Source organism: Cherax quadricarinatus, chromosome 70 (genome assembly GCF_038502225.1).
Source record: "Cherax quadricarinatus isolate ZL_2023a chromosome 70, ASM3850222v1, whole genome shotgun sequence".
NCBI lineage: Eukaryota > Metazoa > Arthropoda > Malacostraca > Decapoda > Parastacidae > Cherax > Cherax quadricarinatus.
This window is the reverse complement of record NC_091361.1, coordinates 3,230,066-3,236,883: the sequence shown is the minus strand read 5'-3', so window position 1 is coordinate 3,236,883 and position 6,818 is coordinate 3,230,066. Positions and strand designations below refer to the sequence as shown.

The following is a 6,818-nucleotide window of genomic DNA, read 5'->3' as shown; positions in this document are numbered from 1 at the left end:
CCCAGTGGTACACTCAGGTAGTGTTACAACCCCAGTGGTACACTCAGGTAGTGTTACAACCCCAGTGGTACACTCAGGTAGTGTTACAACCCCAGTGGTACACTCAGGTAGTGTTACAACCCCAGTGGTACACTCAGGTAGTGTTACAACCCCAGTGGTACACTCAGGTAGTGTTACAACCCCAGTGGTACACTCAGGTAGTGTTACAACCCCAGTGGTACACTCAGGTAGTGTTACAACCCCAGTGGTACACTCAGGTAGTGTTACAACCCCAGTGGTACACTCAGGTAGTGTTACAACCCCAGTGGTACACTCAGGTAGTGTTACAACTCCAGTGGTACACTCAGGTAGTGTTTCAAGATTAATCATCTATTCGTATACTTCCTCACTACTACAAAATTATAAGCCTAGCTAATGATTTAATGTGTGTGATGTTATCAACACAGAAAAGAACTTACATAATGACAAATCCTTTGTTAATTGTTCCGGTACAATCCTTCAAGCTTAAGTGTCACATCCTTAATCGTTTTTCTACTCTCAGTCATGTCAGCGCTGTATAGCCCTTGTGGCTTAGCGCTTATTTTTTATTATAATAATAATAATACTCTCAGTCAAATCTTTAATGCGCTGAATAATCTTTTCCATTTCTGAACGATTGTCAAAAAGGAAAGGAGCACATTCTAACTATGCTTCTTTAATATACTCCCCAACACTAAGTGGCTTTCTAAGTTGAGCAATAACTTTGGAGACCTCAAAGCTAGCACCAACTTGGGACATGGCCTACCTGAAATAAATTCCCCCAAAGTATGAGACTTTTTATGTGTTGCTTAGTTCACGAGAAATCAATTCCCTTTGTTCTTACTCAGTTTTCTTGGTTAAGTTTTTATAAACAGTTGCAAAATGTCTCTTCACAGAAGAAGTCCTACAAACAACTGATTCAGAACAGAAAATGCATAATGCTTTATTATCATTCTTAATCTTACCAATTTTTTCAGTCTAGTATTCTTAAAATTCTCTAATATCCTCATCATCTGAATAACATCGTTTCTTGGCCGGTTGTGGTGACATCCTGTACAGTCTGTAAAAGGCAGAATGAAAATAAAATTTGTAATAGTAATATACATATATTAATCGTAAATATGAAAATAGGAGGGAAAACCGATTGTGGCTAGTAGTACAAACTGTACAATGAACCTAAACTGAAATTAGGTCTTGTAAAGTAACCATCTGATTAATGTTATCGAGAAATGGTGGAATAATCTTTCGAATCGACGGACTATTTCCCAGCTTTTCTTGGAACGTATACTTGATAATTGTCGCTATATTTTTTTTTTTACATGTGACCAGAGGTTCGTGTGCCGGAAAGAAGTCGCTGGCAGGCCAGGTTAGGCACACGTGCCATGGGTTGACCTCCCCTGCCCTAGATTGTGTTACGCAAGTGCCAGCCTAACAAACACGGTACAGGTAGGAGTTGAACCCATGTTGAGTGAGTTGTAAAACTCCAGGCCAGTGCGTAAGCCACTGGGCCAGGTGGCTACAATAAGATTCATCCAACTAGTTATATTTATACACCCTCTTTATATAAACCATAAATATACCTAGTTGGATGAATCTTTTCGTAGCCAGCTGGCCCAGTGGCTTACACACTGGCCTAGAGTTTTAAGAATCACTTGCTGTGGGTTCAACCCCTACCCGTACCATGGGTTGTTGAGAATCGTGTTTTTAAGATTTCATGAGTCAAAAGTCAGCCTGTTATCATCTACATTCTTCGCAATTTCATCATATCTTTTACCAACATTTTGTGCATGTCTGCATATTTTATTGTTGTTGTATGTGTTGTATGTGTCTGCAGTGTTTATATTAAGTTTATGCTACGTTCTGCATTAATTATTTTGTATATATATGTTTTTGCAATTTCTTTAATTGTTTTGTTTGTTTTGCACTCATATTCCAGAAATAAAAAATTAATTACTGTTTTGTGCGACATTTTCTAGCATTTCAGTGCACTAATTTCATTTACAAGTTTTCCATTCCAACATCATTCTAATTATTTTTTACTTTTATTGACATATTTTATTTTCTTTCGTGTGATTTCATATTCTATTCCTGCATTTTTTTTTAATTTTGTTTATCTTTAGACATACGTATTTCTATAACAGAGTTTATTTTACTTACATATTTGTATTTTTGAACAATTGACTTAGTGTACTTAATTTGTCTTTTTATCTCTCAAATTTTACCTTTTGATTATTTTAGTGTTTTTAATTTTTTTCTTTGCATTTTGTGAGTAGAGACAGCTTACCAGTCAATTTAATTCAATTTAAATTGGTAACTTTCTGCATTTTTTACGTAGTTTCTTAAATTTATTAGTGTTTTCTCTCATCCACTGTGTTTCTATAATTTTATATATGCAAAGTTAGTCCAGCATCATTTATAACGTGTTGCCGCATTTTCACATTCTTTGTTCTCTTTTTGCGCACTACTGATACCATGTCCAAGTTACGTGTCATTAGTGCTAATGTAAATTTCGTAAATAATGACACAAGGCGTGACTAAACCCTAGTGGTTTCTTGCCTTCTGAAAATACACCAGGCAGTTCACTTTATTTACTTGAAACACTCAACACGTCCCTGCGTTTGATGGAGCACCAAGTAATCTTGAAGTTTGGTTCACTGCCATACGTAATGCGGCGAATAATGTATCTTATGGAGTTGCCCCAGAATAAAGTGTCATTTGACTAGCTAAAGACAGTCTTTCTTGGTCTCTTTCTTCTGGAAATGATAATGAAAACATAAACTCTTGTGATTGCGTTAACTTCACCTTTTGGGCAGAGTAAGAAATGCTCCTTCATGAGTGTTATTTTCCAGCAACTGCCTCTGATTCTTATTTCTTATTGCATGACTTAATGCTTTCAGCACCAACTGAACATGAACGTTTAACTTTTCGGCTCACTTAGGAATACTGTTGAACACTTTTAAAGTTTCATTTGAATCTTCAGCCTTTGTTTGTGAAGGCTGTGGAGAATACGTACGCCCTTGATACTGGCAAATTTCTACCTTCAGTACTATTAAGCACTTTCTGCTTTGCAAATGTATTCAGCTAACCTGTATAATATGAGCAGTTAGTAGGTCTGTTCACTGCACGAATATCTGCTGATCTTAAGCACTTTCTGCTTTGCAAATGTATTCAGCTAACCTGTATAATATGAGCAGTTAGTAGGTCTGTTCACTGCACGAATATCTGCTGATCTGAGTTCATTTCAGCCTGTGAATCTAAACTTCGTAATTCTGTTACCTGTAGAGTGCAGTGTGTTGTTTGCGTGAGAACACGAGATCGGTCACTTCCCTGGTCTACGGCTCGTGCTGTCAGTAATTGCTCCAGCCGCAGTAAAAAAAAAAAAGTACATGAACAGTTATAATACCAGAACTTGTTAGAGTTGCAGAAAAAAGGGACATTGCTGTAAGATGCCTGAAGTATACCTGGAGAGGGTTTCGGGGGTCAAAGCCCTCGCGGCCCGGTCTGAGACCAGGCTTCGTTATGGATCAGGGTCTGATCAACCAGGCTGTTCCTGCTGGCTGCACGCAAACTGACGTACGAACCACAGCCAGGATTTTAGATGCCTGTCCAGCGCCTTCTTAAAGACAGCCGAGGGTTTATTGGTAATCCCCCTTATGTATGCTGGTAGGCAGTTGAACAGTCTTGGGCCTCTCACACTTACTGTGTTGTATCTCAGTGTACTTGTGGCTCCCCTGCTTTTCATTGGAGGAAAGTTGCATCTCCTGTAGAATCTTTTGCTTTCATTGGGTGTGATTTTCGTGTGTACGTTTGGTACTAATCCCTCTAGGATATTGTAAGTGTATATTATGATGTATCTCTCTCACCTGCTTTTCAGGGTATATAAGGCAAGGGACTTCAACCGTTCCCAGTAATTTAGGTACGTTATCGTACTTTCGTACTTATGTGTGCCGTGAAAGTGTTTTGTACACTTTCTAGGTCAGCAATTTCGCCTGCCTTGAAGGGGGCAGTTAGTGTACACCAGTATTCCAGCCTCGAGAGAATAAGGAATTTGAAGAGAATCATCATGGGCTTGGCATCCTTAGTTTTGAAAGTTCTCATTATCCAGCCTATCATTTTTCTAGCAGATTGTTGTGGTTTTTGAAGGTGAGATCCTCTGACATTATCACTCCCAGGTGTGGTTAGAATTTGTTGTATACCATGATACAGTTTTAATTTCCTCAAGTTTTCCATGTCCGAGTAGTTGAAATTTCTCTTCATTAAACCTCATATTGTTTTGAGTGGCCCATATGAAAATTTGGTTGATATCCGCTTGAAGTCTTGTAATGTCTTCCATGGAGGTCACTGTCATGGCAATTCGGGTGTCATCTGCAAAAGAACACACGGAGCTATGGCTTATATCTCTGTCTTTGTCAGATATGAGGATGAGGAATAGGCTAGGAGGGAGTATTATGCTTTGTGCAAGAGTTTTTCACCGTAGCTGCCTTAGACTTTACTCTGTGTTCTATTTGTTAGGAAGTTATAGATCCATCTACCAACTTTTCCTGTTATTCCTTTATCACGCATTTTGTTTGCTGTTGCACTGTGGTCACATTTGTCGAAGGCTAACGCAAAGTCTGTGTGTACTACATCTGCATTCTCTTTACCCCCTATAGCATCCAGGACCTTGTCAAAGTGGTCCAGTAGCTGGGACAGGCAGAAGCGACCTGCTCTAAATTCGTGTTGTCCTGGGTTTTGTAATTGACGGAATCTAGGTGGTTGGCGATCTTAGAACCCTTCAAAAATTTGTATAATATGGATGTTAATGATGTAGATCTGTAGTTCTTTGCAACTGCTTTACTGCCACCTTTGTAAAGTGGGACTGTCTGTTGTTTTTAGTGAGTGTGGAATGACCCCTGTGTCCATACTCCCTCTGCATAGAATGCTGAAGGCACGTGACAAGGGCTTCTTGCAGTTCTTGACGAGCACGAAGTTCCATGAGTATGAGTCTGGGGCAGAGTGCATAGGCATGTCATCTATTGCCTTTTCAAAATCTTGTGCTGTTAGGATAATATCAGAGATTTTTGAGGTAACCAGATTTTGGGTCGCGGTCATAACGCATTCATTTAGATTGTATACGCTTAGTCTGGGTAACGGCTCCCTGAACGCTGAGACATATTGGAACTTTAGAATCTTCACTCATATCTTTGCTGTCATCTGTGTAGGTCCCATCTCGCCTATGCAGGGGCCCAATACTGGATGTTGTTTTGCACTTAGATTTTGCATAAGAGAATAAATATTTTGTTTCTTTTATTCAATTTCCTTTATGGCTTATAGGTCTTTCAGAGATTCTTGTCTCCTGTAAGATTCCTTAAGCTAAAGTTCGATATTTGCTATTTCTCTGACCAGTGCCTCCCTTCGTATATCAGATATATTGGCCCCTCTCAGTAGCTCTCTGATTCTTCGCCTTCGCCTCTATAGGGAGCATCTCTCTTTCTAGTTTACATTTTCTCTTTCTTTTCTTGATGGTAGGTGCCTTGAGCAGACCTCAAGTGTCACAGAGTTAATTTTTTCTAGGCAAAGGTTCAGATCCGTGTTGTTTAGGATATCTTTCCAACTTGTTTTATTAAGGACATGGCCGACTTGTTCCCATTGTATGGTTTTGTTATAGAAGTTAAATTTTGCGAAGACAACTTCATGACTGATCATATCTTGCTGGTCAGGAGCCCTGAGCATACATGTCTGTACCTCTGTTATGTTGTGATCTGAGTGTATTGTCTTTGATACGGTTATATTACGTATCAGATCGTCACTGTTAGTGAAGATGAGGTCCAGCGTACTTTCTAGTCTTGTAGGCTCTAATATTCGCTGATTTAAAGTGAATTTGGTGCATAGATTTAATAGCTCGTGTGTGTGTGAATTTTCATCTGAGCTGCCTCCTGGGGTGATTTCTGCTAAAATACTATTTGCTACACTCCTCCATTTTAGGTGTCTTAAACTGAAATCTCCCAGTAGCAAGATGTTTGGGGCAGGAGTTGGGAGATTTTTCAGAATGCCTGTTCCTGGAACAGGCATTCACGACAAGAAGTGCCGTACTCAGTGAAGTTTTCCAAGCAAGTTACCATATTGTACTAATCATATGATGTACACTGTACTTCATCCGTAAAGAGAATAAGTATAACAGATCTTTTTGGTTTCATCCGAACGGTGGCCACAGAAAAGGCCATAGAAGAGGACGTGGCTCTTAGCAACCAGAACTCTCCGCAAGTGCCGGGTACAGGGGAATCCTCATGCCACAATCAGGATATCTAGTTATGGCAGTAACTGGTAGTATTCAATCTCCGTCCAGAATTTCTTTAAAGCCTTAAGCAATCTCAAAGATTCTTTGACTCTAGCCAATGAAGATCATTTTGGGGATGAAGTTTAAAATGCCGTCTGCGATGATGACTCACCAGTTTGTTTGCACATCCGTTCCAACGCACCAATAGGTCCTTTAGTCAAACCTTCTGTGTTTGATGCACCCAACTCTGTGTTCACGGATTCTGGTGCTCAAGTTAACATCCTTCGCTCTAGCTTCTTCAAGAATAAGTTACCCCATCATGTCTTTGTAGAACCTACTTATATAATCATCCTTAGTGGCGTGGCCACTTCACTTTTTTTTATTATTTTTTTCCACAATTTAATTTAATTAAGCAAACTTCTTTTACTGTATCGTAATTTCATATTCTTTGCTCTTGTTTGTGTTGTCTCTGAAACAATACTGAAATCGCCTGTAATTAAGGTGTTAATGCGCTTGTGAATAACGTAAGACAAAACACTAATGA

At 39.2% G+C, this 6,818-nt stretch overlaps 1 pseudogene; it reads right to left on the bottom strand.

The window, feature by feature from the left end:
• Nucleotides 1-570: 570 nt before the first annotated feature.
• LOC138854798 (uncharacterized) lies at nt 571-5,109 on the bottom strand (annotated as a pseudogene).
• Nucleotides 5,110-6,818: the final 1,709 nt, after the last annotated feature.